The 18,128-nt window shown below is 39.1% G+C and overlaps 1 pseudogene; it reads right to left on the bottom strand.

The window, feature by feature from the left end:
- Positions 1–17,653, bottom strand: part of LOC143638144 (cytochrome P450 2G1-like) — a 38,384-nt pseudogene extending 20,731 nt beyond the window's left edge.
- Between the last annotated feature and the right edge of the window lie 475 nt (positions 17,654–18,128).

Genomic DNA, 18,128 nt, shown 5'->3' on the forward strand with positions numbered 1-18,128 from the left:
ATGGACCCCGGAAGCAAGCAGGGGTGTCCATACTTGTATCAAATAAAATAGACTTCAAGCCAAGGTTAATCAAAAGGGATAAACAAGGACACTACATACTGCTCAAGGGAACCATACACCAACAAGACTTAACAATCATTAATATATATGCCCCAAACAATGGTGCAGCTACATTCATCAAACAAACTCTTCTCAAGTTCAAGTGTCAAATAGACCACAACACAATAATCATGGGAGATTTTAACACACCTCTCTCACCACTGGAAAGATCTTCCAAACAAAAGTTGAATAAAAAAAACCATAGAGCTCAATAATACAATTAATAACTTAGACTTAATTGATATATACAGAATACACCACCCAACATCAAGCGGATACACTTTCTTCTCAGCAGCACATGGATCCTTCTCAAAAATAGACCATATATTATGTCACAGGGCAAATCTTAGCACTTACAAAGGAGTAGAGATACTACCATGCATTTTATCTGATCATAATGGAATGAAAATGGAAATCAATAATAAAATAAGAAAGAAAAAATCCTACATCACATGGAGAATAAACAATATGCTACTGAATGAACAAAGGGTTACAGAAGACATCAAAGAGGAAATTAAAAAATTCTTAGAGGTAAATGAAAATTCAGACACAACATATCGAAATCTCTGGGACAATATTAAAGCAGTACTAAGAGGAAAATTCATTTCATGGAGTTCATTCCTTAAAAGAAGGAAAAGCCAACAAATAAATGACCTCACACTACACCTCGAAGCCTTACAAAAAGAAGAACAAGTCAACAGCAAATTCAGTAGAAGACAAGAAATAATTAAAATCAGAGCTGAAATCAATGAAATCGAAACAAAAGAAACAATCGAAAAAATTGACAAAACTAAAAGTTGGTTCTTTGAAAAAACAAATAAGATTGATAGACCACTAGCCATGCTAACAAAGAGAAGAAGAGAGAGAACCAAATTACTAGCTTATGGGATGAAAAAGGCAACATCACAACAGACAATTCAGAAACACAGAAGATAATTAGAAATTATTTTGAAACCCTATACTCTAATAAAATAGAGGATAGTGAAGGCATCGATAAATTCCTTAAAGCATCTGAGATACCCAGATTGAGTCAGGATGATATAAACAATCTAAACAGACCAATATCAAGTGAGGAAATAGAAGAAGCCATCAAAAGACTACCAACCAAGAAAAGCCCAGGACTGGACGGATATACAGCAGAGTTTTACAAGAACTTTAAAGAAGAACTAATACCTATACTCTACAATCTATTTCAGGAGATAGAATAGGAGGGAGAACTTCCAAATTCATTCTATGAGGCCAATATCACCCTGATTCCCAAACCAGATAAAGACACCTCAAAGAAAGAAAACTACAGACCAATATCCCTAATGAATTTAAAGATGCAAAAATCCTCAATAAAATTCTGGAAAATCGGATACAAAAATATATCAAAAAGATCGTGCACCATGTCCTAGTAGGATTCATCCCCGGGATGCAAGGCTGGTTCAATATACGGAAATCAATAAATGTAATTCACCACATCAATAGACTTAAAGATAAGAACCATATGATCATCTCGATAAATGCTGAAAAAGCATTTGACAAAATAGAGCATCCCTTTATGTTCAAAACTCTAGAAAAATTAGGGATAACAGGAAATTACCTCAAAATGGTAAAAGCTATATACGCTAAGCCTCAGGCCAGCATCATTCTAAATGGAGAAAAATTGAAGGCATTCCCTTTAAAATCTGGAACAAGACAGGGATGTCCTCTCTCTCCACTTCTATTCAACATAGTTCTTGAAACACTAGCCAGAGCAATTAGACAGATGAAAGAAATTAAAGGCATAAATATAGGAAAAGAAGAATTTAAATTTCACTATTGCCGATGACATGATCCTATACCTAGTAGACCCAAAAAATTCAACCAAGAAACTTCTAGAACTAGTAAATGAATTCAGCAAAGTGGCAGGATATAAAATCAATACCAATAAATCAAAGGCATTCCTGTATATCAGTGACAAATTCTCTGAAATGGAAATGAGGACAACTACTCCATTCACAAAAAAAATAAAATACCTGGGAATCAACTTAACAAAAGAGGTGAAAGAGCTATACAATGAAAATTACAGAACCCTGAAGAAAGAAATAGAAGAAGACCTTAGAAGATGGAAGGATTTACCTTGCTCATGGATTGGTAGAATTAATATTATTAAGATGGACATACTACCAAAAGCACTTTACAGATTCAATGCAATTCCCATCAAAATCCCAATGACAATCCTTGCAGAAATAAAAAAAGCAATCATGAAATTCATCTGGAAAAACAAGAGACCCAGAATAGCTAAAGTAATTCTAAGCAGGAAGAGTGAAATTGATGGTATCGTGATTCCAGATTTTAAACTACACTATAGAGCAATAGTAACAAAAACAGCATGGTACTGGCACCAAAACAGGCTGGTAGACCAATGGTACAAAATAGAGGACACAGAGACAAATCCACAAAATTACAACTACCTTATATTAGACAAAGGTGATAAAAAGCAATGGAGAAAGGATAGCATCTTCAACAAATGGTGCTGGGAGAACTGGAAATCCATATGCAAGAAAATGAAATTGAATCCCTTTCTCTCACCATGCACAAAAGTCAACTCAAAATGGATCAAGGAGCTAGGAATCAGACCAGAGACTCTGCATCTAACAGAAGATAAAGTTGGTCCTAATCTTCATCATGTGGGGGCAGGCCCCAAATTTCTTAATAAGACACCTATAGCACAAGAGTTAAAACCAAGAATCAACAAATGGGATGAATTCAAGCTAACAAGTTTTTTCTCAGCAAGAGAAATAATATACGAGGTGAATAGGGAGCCTACATTATGGGAACAAATTTTTACCCCTCAAACATCATATAGAGCTCTAATCTCTAGAGTATACAAAGAACTCAAAATGTTAAACAATAAAAAAACAAATAACCCAATCAAAAAATGGGCCAAGGACTTGAACAGAAACTTCTCAGAAGAGGATATACAATCAATCAACAAATACATGAAAAAATGCTCAACATCTCTAGTAATCAGAGAAATGCAATTAAAACTACTCTAAGATACCATCTCACTCCAATAAGAATGGCAGCCATTATGAAGTCAAACAACAATAAGTGCTGGCGAGGATGCAGGGAAAAAGGTACACTCATACATTGCTGGTGGGACTGCAAATTGGTGCAGCCAATTTGGAAAGCAGTATGGAGATTCCTTGGAAAGCTGGGAATGGAACCACCATTTGACACAGCTATTCCCCTTCTCGGACTATACCCAAAAGACCTAAGAAGAGCATACTAAAGGGACACAGCCACATCAATGTTTATAGCAGCACAATTCACAATAGCTAGAATGCGGAACCAACCTAGATGCCCTTCAATACATTAATGGATTTTTAAAATATGGCATTTATACACAATGGAATATTACTCAGCACTAAAAAAATAATAAAATCATGGCATTTGCAGGCAAATGGATGGCATTAGAGCAGATTATGCTAAGTGAAGTTAGCCAATCCCTAAAAAACAAATGCCAAATGTCTTCTCTGATATAAGTGGGGGTGACTCAAAATGGGATAGGGAGGAAGAGCATGAGAAGAAGACGACCACTAAATAGAGAGGAGAGGTGGGAGGGAAAAAGAGGGAGAAGGAGAGTTGCAGAGGATGGAAGGAGAACCTCATTGTTATATAGAATACATATATGATGTTGTAATGAGAAAAATAAAAAAAAGTGTGTCACACTAGATTGGATAGAGAGAAAGGATGGGAGAGGACGGGAGGAGTCAGAAGGATAGGAAGGGCAGCAGAATAAAATAGAAAATATGATTGATGTATGTACATTCCATGTATGTATGTATTATATATCAAAATGCATTCTGCTGTCATGTATGACTAAAAAAATAAATAAAATTTTTTTAGCTTCTGATACTTTCTTGCTTGCTAACTGGAAAATTCCAGTCCTACTTAGAGCCCACAGGTCCTGCTAATTCATGTTTTAATTTCTGTGATTGGCTTACTTACTTGATGCTAAGCAAGCCACTGAGTTGTGGTTTTTGTCCATAAATTCTCAAGGAACAGACCAGGAAGCAGCTGTTCTCCCACAGAGCTTGAGTCTCTATGAGTGGGTAACAGTCCCTGGCCAAGTAAGTAAAGCTCTCTTTAGATTTTAAATTTGGACTCAAAAGAGTGTTTTCTGCCATGGCTCCCCATAACAGCTGTGTTCCTGGATTTGTCTCTTCACACTATTCCTTCTTGCCTTTTGGAAGGCCTTGGGGTCATGTTTTTGATGGAAGCTGAACTTTGATGGATTGGGCAATACACTGTGGTAAGTAGGCCTTTGGTATGAGGATTTACTTCCAGTGGCTGTGGGTTCTTCTATACTTCCTGCTTGCTGTAGCCATAGATGTCAATGTTTCTATTTCCTCTAGTGTCCTTTTGCCTTCATCGTTAGGTTTCCCTGGAAACTCCTTCTCACTTAGCATCTGGGCATAATGAGATTATGGCATCAGTATCTGAGTTCTTTCACCACAATCTTGTGTACTTACGCAGGATCCCTGTGGACGTGAAGATAAGGTGCAAAGGGAGAGCAGACCTTCACATCCTTTGAGTAAAGCTGGGCTTTCCCAGGGCCTGTGCCTTTGTTGTGTGAACTTCACAAACGCTGTCAGAATTTCCTTCTGTAAGACAGAAAAGCTGGAGAGGTTGGAGTTAGATGTTTCCCTGCCGCCATATTGCTTAGACCCTACTTAAGTCCTTGCCCTTGAAATCAGGCAGAGCTCAGAAATACTCTGAGTTCATTTTATAAGGGTTAATTTCCCCTTTTTCCGGACACAAAAGAGGGTTTCTCTTCTGTCTTCAACATGGGATCTGATGGTGTGGGAAATGGAAAGTCCAGTGGTCCATTTTCAGAATACAGTATTTAGCTTTAAATGTAAACTGACTTGGGATGAAAGAAAGGCACTTTGGAGACCAAAGTGAAAAGATTGAAGTAGTTAATAATGGAGTGTAAAAAGTCACAGCTGCTTGACAGGAAGTGAGAAGGAAGGGGCCACCTGACCCACAGAGACAAACTGTGCACAAGCCCAAAGGAACTCAGTCCAAGAGACTTTTCTGCCTCAATAGAACAAAGGGAGGTGGGAACAACTAAAGGTACATTTCTTTAAATGACCCATTAGGAGATGGTAAAACCTAGGCAATGTTTGGAAAGATTATGTACCCCATAACACTCAGCCAAAGAGGAACTGGGAGAAGGGTCTTGTCCCCTGAGGGATAAAACTCTGGTTTACCCAACTGTATTTCCCTGACCTCCAGCACCCGATGTTTCAAGACAGTCATTAAAGTAGAGCCTCGCTTTTTACTGTTCCTTGTTTCCTAGTCCATGTTTTTGGGCTTGGACAGGTAAGCTGGTTTCTTACAACTAGGATCCTGGACATTGACCTCACAACAGTCCCTCTTCAGACTTGAGAACTCTGCAGGAGTTCTTAACCCACAACTAGGCCACTCTCAGGCCCAGGGCTTCATCTATGACAGTGTCAGTGTTCCTTCCACTTTGGGCTCCAGGGGCTTCTGTTTCAGATAAGCTGTGATTCCCTTCTTCTCTGTCTCTCCAGCATTAGGAGGACCTGCTTTCTCTGTGATAATTTTCTGATGGACCTGAGAATTAATTTTCAGTTATTTCAGCTTTTTTTCTTTCTGTGAAGATGAGCCAAATGACTCTCAAGCTCTCTACCTTTCAAAGTCCAAGACAGAAGCTCTTTCCATTTACATTGATCTCAACAGGCACAAAGTGGCAGTCTGTCACATGGGGTTTATTCACATTTCTTTGATAGTGATGTTCAATATCTTTCCATGTGCATCTTGGCCACTATGTATTCTCTTTGAAAAAACAAAATGCCTATTCAAATCCTTGGCCCACTCTTTATTTGGTTTGACTATCTTTTGGTTGTCAACTGAAAGAATTCTTCATATATTCTTGAATAGTAAGTCCTTGAATTTTAAGATAGGAAGGGCACCAGAATAGAATAGACAATATGATTGATGTATGTACATTCCATGTATGTATTATAGGTCAAAATACATTCTGCTGTCATGTATGACTAAAAAAAATAAAAATTAAAAATAAAGCTATTTAAAAACATTTAAGTTTTGATGAAGTCTAATTTATTTTTCTTTCATTGATTGTGCACATGGTGACATATAGTCTTGGGTTTTTTTAAGGTTTTTTTTAGTTGTAGATAGACACAATACCATTATTTATTTATTTATGTGGTGCTGAGGCTCAAACCCAGTGCTTCACATGTACTAGGCAAGCGCTCTGCCACTGAGCCCCAACCCCAGCCCCATAGTCCTTATTTTGTGGTTGTCCAGTATTATTTTACTATGCTGATGGGCTGCAGTTCCATTTACTTGTTGAAGTGCATTGGGGCTGTCTCCAGGTTTTGTCACTGAGAGTAAAGACTCCATAGATGAAATTTCCATTAGACTGGAAATCCATGTCCGTGGTGTAACAGTGCACCACCTCATGCTTTGAATACAGCCCTGCTGCTCTGCCACTGAGGCTTATTTTTAAATGGATGTGTTTCTTTTTCTCTTCTCCCAAAAGGATTACCTTGTTCCCTCCCTGGGCTGAGTTCTCTGTCTTTGAACACACACCTACCATAGGAACTGAGTAATTCAGAACTCAGGGATAGCACCAGAAGATCCAAGAAATGGCTGTCTCCCAAATTAACAAGTCAATCACAACTCCCCACAGGGAATATATGGAATGAATCTCTTCTTTAAAAACCCTCTGTTCACCCTGATGGGCAAAATCACAGCCTCAGGGACAGGAGTCCCCTGTGCTTCTCCTCTGCCAGCAAAGCAATAAACCTTCTTTATACTTTTTCTCAAACAGTGTCCTCATCATTGAATTTGCATCAGGGGCAAGGCCCAAGCTTTCAATAACAATGGAATCTTCTGTACAATATATGAAGACTAGAGTTATAACGATGTATTACATATACTGGAAATTCCTAAGAGTAGTATTACATTTTACAGTTTTCACCAAAAAAAATCAGTATAGAAAGTTATTCATATGTTAATTAGTGAATTCACAAGGTATATTTTATAGAACAAAATGTTGCAAATGGTATTTGAATTTTGTTATTTGTCAATTTAGAAGAATACAGCAAAGTTACTATAAACATTCTGATGTAGAATTTTGTTTTAAAAGTTTTCTTTTTCTTTTGTTTTTTTTTAAATACCTAGGATTGGATTGCTGGGTTATTTGGTAAGTTTGTGTCTATAGGAAACTGCCACACTATTTTGCAGAAGAGATACCGAATTTTACATTACTCTGTATCCTAGCCAGCAGCTGCTACTTTTGTTTTATTTTAGTCTTTCTATAATATGTACAGATGTTTCTTTATGGTTTAAATTCATATTTTCATTATGTAAAATGATGTTTGGCAACTTTTCCTACACTTATTTGCTGCTTATATATATTCTTTGATGAAGAGTCTTTGGTATAAAAATTATTTGCCAATTTAATTAGTCATAAACGCCACTGCATTTGGACCAGCCTTATTTACCAATTTAAAAAGCTACATTGGCTTTTTGTTGTTGTTGTTGTTCTTGTTACTTTATAATTTTTTATTTAATTACTTATACATGACAATAGAATGCATTTATGCACTTTGATATACATAAAGGGGGTTTAATTTCTTATTCTTCTGATTTCACATGTTGTAGAACCACATTAGTCATGTAGTCTTATATGTACATAAGGTAATACTATCTGTTTCCTCTATCCTTCCTATCCCCACTGACCCACCCCCTCCCTTCACTTCCCTCTACCTAATCTAAAGTAACTCTATTCTTCCCTAGCACCCTACCCACTTATTGTGGATCAGCATCAGTATATCAGAGAAAACATTCAGACTTTGGTTCTTTGGGATTGGCTTATTTTGCTTAGCATGATATTCTCCAACTCCATCCATTTACCAGCAAATGCCATGATTTTATTCTTTTTAAAAGCTCAGTAATGGTCCGTTGAATGTATACACCACATTTTCTTTATCCATTGATCTACTGAAGGGCACCTAGGTTGGTTCTATAGTTTAGCTAGTGTGAATTCAGCTGCTATGAACATTGATGTGGCTGCATCACTTTAGTATGCTGATTTTAAGTCCTTTGGTTATAAATGAGGAGTGGGATAGCTGCATCAAATGGTGGTTCCTTTCCAAGTTTTCTGAGGAATCTCCATACTGCTTTCCACAGTGGTTGCACCAATTTGCAATCCAGCAATGTATGAGTGTACCTTTTTCACCACATACTCACCAACATTGATTGTTGCCTGTATTATTATGATTGCCATTCTGACTGGAGTGAGATGGTATCTTAGAGTGTGAACGTCTAGTGCGTTCGGGTCCCTGGGTAAGGGTCACGAAATAACTGGGACACAGGGGATGCAGAGCAAAGGCAGCAATTGCAACTGCATGCTGAGGTTTATTTGAAAGTTCCTTTTATATTCTTCTTCTAACAAAGCAAGCAATTCTTCAATAACACTTTGCCCACATTGCCCAGATAACATGCCTCAGCAGACACACAGAGCTAACTTCAGATTGTTCCTGTTTATTTGATAAGTACCCTCCTAAAGTTCATTGTAGACATTATCTACTCCCCTGAGGATGCATTTATCTCTTCAGAATGTACTGTTCCCAGGACAAGTATGCAGGAAGCTTCTTCCTCTTGGCCAAACCATGCAGAACTTGTGACTTGCGATAAGGGGAAGAGAACATTTCCTCCTCCTAACTGAGGTTTGCCTCAGCTGACCTAAATCACAGCCACAGCTCTTGCACACTGTCAGGCCTGAGGGAGCTAAACTCTGCACACTCAAACCCCAACATTAGAGTAGTTTTGATTTGCATTTCTCTAGTTGCTAGAGATGTTGAACATTTTTTCCATGTATTTATTGATCGATTGTATTTAAAATACTCATTGTTTTTTCATTGTTTTCTTATTATTGAGATTTTACAACCCTTTTTCTCAGTATGTCTTCTAAATCTGATGAGTATTTTACATATATGGGATATGTCGACCTATATACTCTACTCTTGCTTGAGATTCTTGATCTGCATTTAGATGTAATAAAATTTACCACTAGAAAATTAAACTCTCCTATCAAATATTTAATTGTCCCAAATATTTGTCTTAATAAATGAATCAAGTATCAGTGCTTCAATCTAAATAGATTAAAACTAAATAGAATTTAAAAGTTCCCAAGTCCTACAAAATACACCACCAGCAGTCATTTGCCCTGTGTAACTAGGCATTATCACAATGGACACTCAGAGCCAGGGAAAGAAGTACCAGCTGTGTTTCACACTCTTCCCACCAAGACTGGGAAGAAGAGGTTATGACTGGTGTCATTAAAGCCATTACTTCAGTGGTTAAAGAGAACTCTTGGCAGGTTGCTCCTGGAGAGCAGGCAGGTGGTCTTCTCACCTGCAATGGGAGGGACCTGCATCACCTCAGATGCTCACCCACGGGGAAAACCCAATGGAGAGAAAGAAGAAACCTGTGGGAGTGCTATCTGGTTTTGTCTCAGTCTGGTATTTACAGGAAATGAGAGATTTTGTTAAAGCATTATTGTTAATGTCTTTCAAGGAGTCTGACTTTTTCTCTTTTTTAAAGAATAATACCAATTAATTATCTAATACCTTGCAAGAAAAATGGAGTCACTGATCGTTTGCCAGGAATTTCCAGAAGATAGTTTGTAATACATATTTCAGCAGAATTTAAAATGTAATTTTTCATTTATTCCTATTTTAATTATATGTATGACATAACATTATGTGGCTGAATTTAGATTTTGACTTTCCAATGATCAGCATAACCCATTGGGTAGGATCCACCACACCTCTATTGTTGGGCATGCTCATCATTTACCTTGTACTGAATTCCTGTATTCAAGTGTTGTTGGAAAGAACACTATGAGGACAAAATTATGTCCTCATAATTTTGATGTTTGTATGCCCTAATGGAATGGTGAGATGAACACATGCACAGAAGAAAAAGCCTTTCTAAAACTAGAGATAGCTCGTTAAAAAAGAAAAAGAAAAATTAGAAGTCATTTTACTTCAGAAGAAATAACTTTTAGAAACATGAAAATTCAAGAGCATTAGGTAGAATCCTGTTAACCACCACCAGAAGTGGGATTACTAGCTAGGTAAGGTGACACGTGCCTGTAATCCCAGCAGTTTGGGAGGCTGATGCAGGAGGATTCCAAGTTCAAAGCCAGCCTCAGCAACTGAGTGAGGCCCTGAGCAACTTAGCAAGACCCTGTCCCAAAAAAAATATAAAAAGGGATGGGGATGTGGCTCAGTGGTTGAGTGCCCCTGGGGTTCAATACTTGGCACCCCCCCCAAATGAGATACTTTCCTAACTGTGAAACAACTTAGAGTCAGTGAGAGATATCCTGACAGTAGAGGACCCACATGGACAAGGAGTTTAATTCACAGGTTATTAAAGTTCAAATTCAGCACATACATAAACACAGCTGAGGAGGCAAGGAGAGATCTTCACTGCTGGCCTTGAAGCAGCAAGAAAGAGCCACGAACCCAGAAATACAAAAGAGGAAGCTGTTAATGCTGGAAAAGGCTCCCCCTTGGTTTCGGTCTCCTCAAACCTCTCTGAACTTCTGAACTCCAGGACTTTAAGGTAACACGTGTGTAAGGTTTGAAGCTGCCTCTTACAACAGACACCAAGTTGAAGGCTGGTTTAGTAGCCCCCAATCCAGAGATTTCAAGATCCCATGTCCTGGCGTTCTGAAGAGTGAAGAGTTTTCTAAGGTTGTGGGACCCTAAATTTTCAAGATTATGTCCTGGTAGGACTGGGAGGTGCCAGACAGGATGGGCCATTTCAGGGGGACACTCACCTTCCACTTCAGGATGCTTCATTAGCAGCGTAGGGTGGAGCTCACTGTTTCTGTGCCCGCAAAGAAGAGGTTGAGTGTGGTAAGGACCAAATTCTTGAGGTTGAATTCTGTGTGGGGATTAGTTTTTTTCCTGAAAGGGAGGAGATAATAAATAGCTACCATCTTAAGTCTTTGTTTTATTATTTTCTCTCTGTGAATAGTATAGGCATTTGTGAAAAGGCAATAGATAGGTAAAGTAAGTCTGGGAGAGAAAACAACCAGAGCAAAGGTCCTGAGGCAGGAGCTGAGGTCCTGATCCTGGTGTGTTAGAGGAAGAACAGGGCAGAGGGCACTGCGGCTGGAGTGGACAGAGAAGGAGAGCAGGAGAAGGGAGCAGTGCCTTGTAAGATTTGAAGGTTATAATTATAAATATTAGAGTTTATAATTTTAAACTACTAAGTACTAAGTTTCTTTTTTTCCTATTTACTTTTTGGTTTGTCCTTTGTAGATATGCATGACAGTAGAGTATATTTTGACACATTATACATACATGGAGTATAATGTATTCTAATTAGGATCCCATTCTTGTGGTTGTACATGATGTGGAGTTTCATGGTGATGTATTCATATATGAACATAGAAAAGTTATGTCCCATACATTCCACTGCCTTTTCTTTTCCTATCCATCCCTACTTCCCTTTATTCCCCTTTGTCTAATCCAATGAATTTCTATTCTTCCCCTCCCCACTTGTTGTGTGTTAGCATCTGCATATCCAAGGGCTAAGGTTCTATAAGATAAAAATAGAAATTTACAGATGTCTAAAATTCTAAGAATCAATGATACAACATATTAAGCCTCTTAATTTTTACATCTCTAAGACTTTAAAATTTTTAAAGTTTGAGCTCCAATTTTTTTTAAAAAAAAGAAACTAAGCTTCTAGGAGCCAGGGTTGTGGCTCAGTGGTAGAGTACTTGCCTAGCATGTGTGAGGCACTGGGTTTGATCCCTGGCACCACATAAAAATAAACAAATAAAAGAAAAACATTGTGTCCATCTACAACTAAAAATATATTTTTAAAAATAACTAAGTTTCTAAATTTCCCAAATTCCAAAACGCTAAACATTCACTCTGCTTTTCTACAACCATTAAGTCTCTGGCATATATGATTGGAAAAATGTAAGATTTTCAGTTTCCTTGTTACTAAAATTTCTGGATTTGAATCTTATTTTTGATAGAAAAAAGGTGCCATATCCATATACAATGGGGAGCTAGTCATCCACAAGGAAGAAGGAAATCCTTCCATCTGCAGCAAAATGGATAAAACCAGAGGTCATTATGCTAAATGAAATTAGCCAGACACAGAAAGACAAATACCACATATTCTCTCACATGTGGAAGCTAAAAACTCAACCAGAAAGAATAATTGTCATTACTAGTGATTGGAAAGAAGTGGGTGGAAAAGGAAGGTTGAATTTGATCAGTGCCTGCCTTATGATGTATGGAAATATCACACCAGTGATCACCCACTAATACATGCATTTAATGCATGTCAATATAAATAAATATTATTTCATCAACTTAAAAAATGTTTAAAGGCTGTGAGAGTTTCTACTTTCATAGTTTCTGTATCCCATCTACAGATAAGAATGAAGCATGGGAAGTAGTACTTGCTCTTTTTGCCCCAACCTCTGCAGAGGGGCTTAAAGGTGCAGATACCTGGAGGAGATGAGAGAAGGGTATTGGGGGAGGGAAGCAAGCACCTGGTGCATCTTGATGAGGAAGCAGTCGATGAAGTCTCGGGGATGGTGGGGGTCAAGGGATGCCTCGTTGATCTTGACTCTGGATGTAACAAAGTCCTTAAGATCCTCTATCATATAGTAGAGGTGTTTGTGTCTTCCTGGCAAATATTGCATGATTCCTGGTACATCTCATAGAGCTGCAGGGAACAGGCAAAGAGGATTATTTAGGAGTGGGTACTGGTCACCATGTGGGTTGAGTCTAGAATCAGGGAGCTGTGCCGCAGTCTCTGGCTGGGCACAAATCACGAGCCACTCACAACTTGTAGATTCAAACAGCAATTCTTTATTCCCGATCTCACACCGGCCTTCTACAAACACGTTCTGGGGAAATCCACGTTCTCTGCCCAAATCCACCACTCCACTGGGATTCTGTCTCCCAAATATACTGTCTGACCCTAAGAACTCAAGAGGAACTCAGGCAGCAGGATACGCCCTATTCTAAACGGGGAACACCCTAAACTTAGATTATCTTAAACCGGGAACACCCTAAACACGGATCCTCCCTGGTCCTTGAGCAAGGTCACCTTACATGCAATGTCGCTGCAAAATGTCCTATTTCCATGAGTCCTTCCACTAAAGAAACATGGGGGTACGCTGGCAAGGAAATTGTCATACCTACTTGGCTGATGGCTCCCAGCAGAGCTGGGCTCAAAATGCAGTGCTGGGTCTGAGAACCAGGTGTGGCTTTTGGCTTCCTAGAGATTTGGGCATATTGATAGTTGTCTTCCAGGGCTGTGGGGAAGATTAAGTGAGGTACAGGCAAGTACCTATTGAACTCAGACTAGAGGTGGCAGAGAAGTGACCAGTGGTACCTGTGCCCAGGGGGTGCTCATCTCTATGAAGCTCTCATTGTTCATCTGCAGCAGGTTTAGGAATTCCTTGTCCTCATAGTCAAAGGGGCTTCCAAAGACAACCGAACTGATGACATTGGAAACAGTACGCTTAGGAAGAAGGTGGGATCGATGGGGGCACCTGGTGATGGAAATTGTCTATGTTGGAGGTGAAAATTAGTAATCAGGGAGGTGGATTCACTCATTGGTAGATTTGGGTCTTGTATCTACTGCTTAATTGTATATGTGAATTACTTCATTTGGGGGTTTGAGTCTAGATTTCTCAATCTGCAAACTGGCTTAAAGACGACCTCATTTGTTCGTGCAGATTCCATGTTATGATCCATGCAAAATGCTTAGCACTGTACCCGACATGGATTTAACACTCAATAAATGCTGATGAGGTTTAATTATTTCTTTGTTATTGTTGCTTACATGCAGTTGTGGATAAGAGTCACAAATTTGGGGCTAGGGTTGTACTTAGTGGTAGAATGCTTGCCTAGCACATGTGAGGCACTGGGTTTGATCCTTAGAACCATATTAAAATAAATTTTTTAAAACGTATTGTATCTGGGGCTGGGGTCATACCTCAGTGGTATAGTGCTTGCCTAGCATGTGTAAGGCCCTGGGTTTGATTCTCAGCAACACATATAAATAAATAAAATAAAGGTTCATTGACAACTAAAAAAAATTTTTTAAAAAGGTACTGTGTCCATCTATGACTAAAAAAGGGAAAAATGAGTCACAGATTTGGGAGGAAAGCAATGGTAAGGACCATATTTTAAAAAGAAGGACTGGCGGTGCAGCTTAGTAGTAGAGTGCTTCCCTAGCAAGCATGAGTCCCTGGGTTCGATTCCCAGCATTGAAAAGAACAAAAGAAAACAAGAAGAAGAATGTCTGGACTCTGTCTAGCTCTACCATGGATTCCACTTAGGCTATGGAGGAAATTCTTCTCAAGACCTCAGCTGCACCATCTGTAAAATGGAATGCAGGTCAAGGAAGTAGATTTGGGAACAGTTGCTTCAGAAAAATGTACATATTTACAAGTGCACATTTTGACAGATAACTTGTGAGGGTACATGGCCTTTCAAAGCCTTTGTAAAGACCCTATAAATCATCCATGGAATCCAGATGGAAAAATCTCTGATTTAAAGAAATCTATCTCTGTTTCTAGCTCTTATCCATTTCTCTTTACATATTTCTCAGCCCCTGGGTCTTTTCTCTCTCGACTTCATTGGTTCCAGACCCTATTTTTGGTTGGGAACTGGAATCCTTTTAAAAGAATAATGAAATAGGTAAAGAGTTCCTGATTTGCAAGATGAAAAAAAAATTGAAGATTTGTTTTCCAACAATATGAATATACCTAACCCTACTGAATTGTACAACTAAAATGTTGAAGATGGTAATTTTGATGTTATTCACCACAATAAAAATCTATAAACATAATGAAATTTGATCCTGCCTCCAAAAAAAATCACAAACTCATATATCATCCTAGTCTACATATTATATAATGGGCACACAATCACAGGGATCCAGAGGTAAAAGGTTCTAGACAAATGGTCTCTGGGGGCCATCCATTTTGATTTTTACCATGGAACATGCCTGATAGCTTAGCAAATCTGTAATATTCTCCATACTCTTTATTTGAGTGTTTTTTTCCACCAAGGTACATCTACTATGACTATACTCCCCATAAACACCCAGTCATCTAGTAGCCCTCTCCTGTGACCCCCATACCCTTGGTCTTCCAGAATTCCTCCAGCAGGTAGCCAGCCTCCTCCTGGATCCGCTCCTCAATGCTCTGCTTTCCCATCCCAAAGTCCCACAGGATGGTCAGAGAAAAATGTCGGAGAATCTTCCATCATTCTCCATTGGCCATAGCTACACCTGCCAGGATCTGAGTGTCAGGCTCCTGCCTCCCTTCCCCTCCCTGTGCTCAGCTGTGTGCTAGGCAAGGAGTGGGTGAACTATAAAAAGTTTTTATTCTGGAAAAAGTTCCTCTTGACCTTGCAGGCTCAATGGGGAGACTAAGACTTCCCTTCCTTCAGTACACTCAACAGCAGTCCAGACTGAGGCAGAGGAAAAGGGAGTCAGGCTAGGAATAATGGTGGGGAGATTAGAGAGAGTTTCCTATAGGAAAGAGCTAGAACTGGGTAAATTACTTAGTGAGTGGGAGGGAAGGTGAAAGAGGTAGGTTTTAATCCACATACAGCACCCTGGAATTAGAACACAGTTCTATTTTCTGTGCACCAATGGATTCTCTAGATCAACACATATGTATACACAGAAGCTTGTACTTGTACATCAATACACCTACACTGAAGGAGTTAGCATGTAGTAAGATTTATTTAGAAATCACCAGCTGTGTGGATTGGTAAATTCTTTAATGACATTTCTGGGTAGATTTATCAATGAAAGGAAGAGTTTATGACTAGGATGACCGATGGATAGAAGATTGAAAGATTGAGTAGCTAGGTGAAATGTTAATATATGGATGGTTTGACATGAATGATAATAGTTTGAAGGTAGATGGAAAGATTAAGAGATAAACAAATGATGGAAGGATTAAGAAATGGATGGATGGGTGATTAATTGATATATACATAATATAATGGAAAGATGTTTGCATATAAAGAATAATGAATATGCTTTGATGGATTTATTGAGTAATGGATAGGAGGAAGAAAAAAGCACAGAGAGAGAGAGAGAGAGAGATGAAAAGATGGAAACAATGAACCTGCTTTGGATTAAAGTATATAGGGAGTTAGCAGTAGGTACGTGGGTAACACTAGAAATAATCCTCCTAAGTGGAAGAGTCAGAGACCTATGTGCTAGGTATGTGTATGAAGATAAGAAATAGGGTTCGCTATGAAGGCTTCAACTGGTGCACAAAGATTGTCACACACTAATTCATTGAATGTAAGAACTGAAATAACATAGTAAGTGATCACGTTAGAATCAGATGTCTTCAATTCAAAGCAAAGCGATTCCACCACTTTTGTGGGACATTACCTCATCCTCCACACCAGTGGTTTTTTTTATAAAATTAGTTCAATATTAATGGCTTCCTCAAAGGAGTTAATGCAATAATTCCTGTAGAGCACTTATCAAAGAACCTGGAACACACTTAGTACGTTGTAATACTTTCTGGTGATTGCAGTTACCTATCATGACCTTGGAAGTTTAGGTCTAATGTAGCCATTTCTGCATGGCCACTGAACTCATCTGCTCAGTCTACCAGAGCCTTCTTCACCAGTTCATGTCCAACAAAATAACTACTGGCCGCGGGCCCAGGTACACAGTGAACATGGGGCCATACTTCTTCCGGAGCTGGGAGTAAAGCAAGACACCAGAGGAGGGGTCAATTAGAGCACACATAGAAACCAGTCAAGGATTTTAGGGGAGGGAGAATTCAGAGGATATAAATATGGGTACAACAGATCAAGGTCATCTTGGAAAGACTATTGGGGGAAAGGCATGGAAATCTTCACTCCTGGGATCCTGAGCACAAACCATCCTCAACTCTTATATGCCCATTTCCTCATCCGTAAACTGATGGAGCTGGATTACATGAACTCTGAGATCTATACTTCACTCTCTCTGAAATGCTGAATTCCTAGAATCCTGAGATTTCATGGTACAGAGTCTCAAAGTACTAGTAAAAATCTAAGTACAAGAGTCCTTATGTTCAAGGATATAAGATCCCAAAATACTGAGCCTGTGATTCCAAAGTCCTGAGATCATGAGACTTTTATTCCAATGCACCTGGAATTTCAGAATTCTCAGATTCTCAGTCTCTCAGAGTCTGTTTCAGAAGTCATAAGGTCTACAAGTATCTGGCTATATGATTCATTGCTTCTAGCCCCAGGAGAGGAAATGGACAAACTTACCTTATGAGACACTGAAAAGGGGCATTAGAGCTGATTTGGAGCAGGTTCCCCAGGAAAGGAATCGGTGTGGGACCTGGGGGCAGCTTTCCCCTCTGGTTGATTTATTTCCGAGCAATGAGGACGAGCAGGCAAGACAAGCAGAGTGCCAGAAAAATGGTGAAGGCCCCTCCCAGATCCATGGCGCCAGGTTAGATAGTGTCCTGGGCGCCAGGTCCTGCATAAATAGGTTCTGAGAGATCAGCTTGTTCTGAAATCTGATCACCCTGAGATTCAAGTTTTCTGGGAATGGATACCATCAGGAAAGAGACTGCATTATTGAGAAGAGTGGTTACATAACTTGTAATCTCCCACCTGGATAAAAGTGAATCAAATTCACCCAAGGAAATCTACAGGGGCCATTCCCCTTTCTTCATATTTCCAGTCCCTCCATTTTTCCCTCAGCTCAACCCCTGTAGCATTTCCTGTGGGTTGTGGAAGGCTGCTGGGTATCTGCTTGGTTACAGAGTTTAGGGTTCAGAGAGTTTGTGTTCAAGTTCAAACTCCATCTTTTCTTCACTGGGTGAGCCATCCAACCCTGGGCCTCAGTTTCCCTATCTCTCAAGCTAATTCAGAAAGTCTTGATCAACAACAGGGCTGACTCCTCTGTTCATCTTT

Source organism: Callospermophilus lateralis, chromosome 18 (assembly GCF_048772815.1).
Source record: "Callospermophilus lateralis isolate mCalLat2 chromosome 18, mCalLat2.hap1, whole genome shotgun sequence".
Classification (NCBI taxonomy): domain Eukaryota; kingdom Metazoa; phylum Chordata; class Mammalia; order Rodentia; family Sciuridae; genus Callospermophilus; species Callospermophilus lateralis.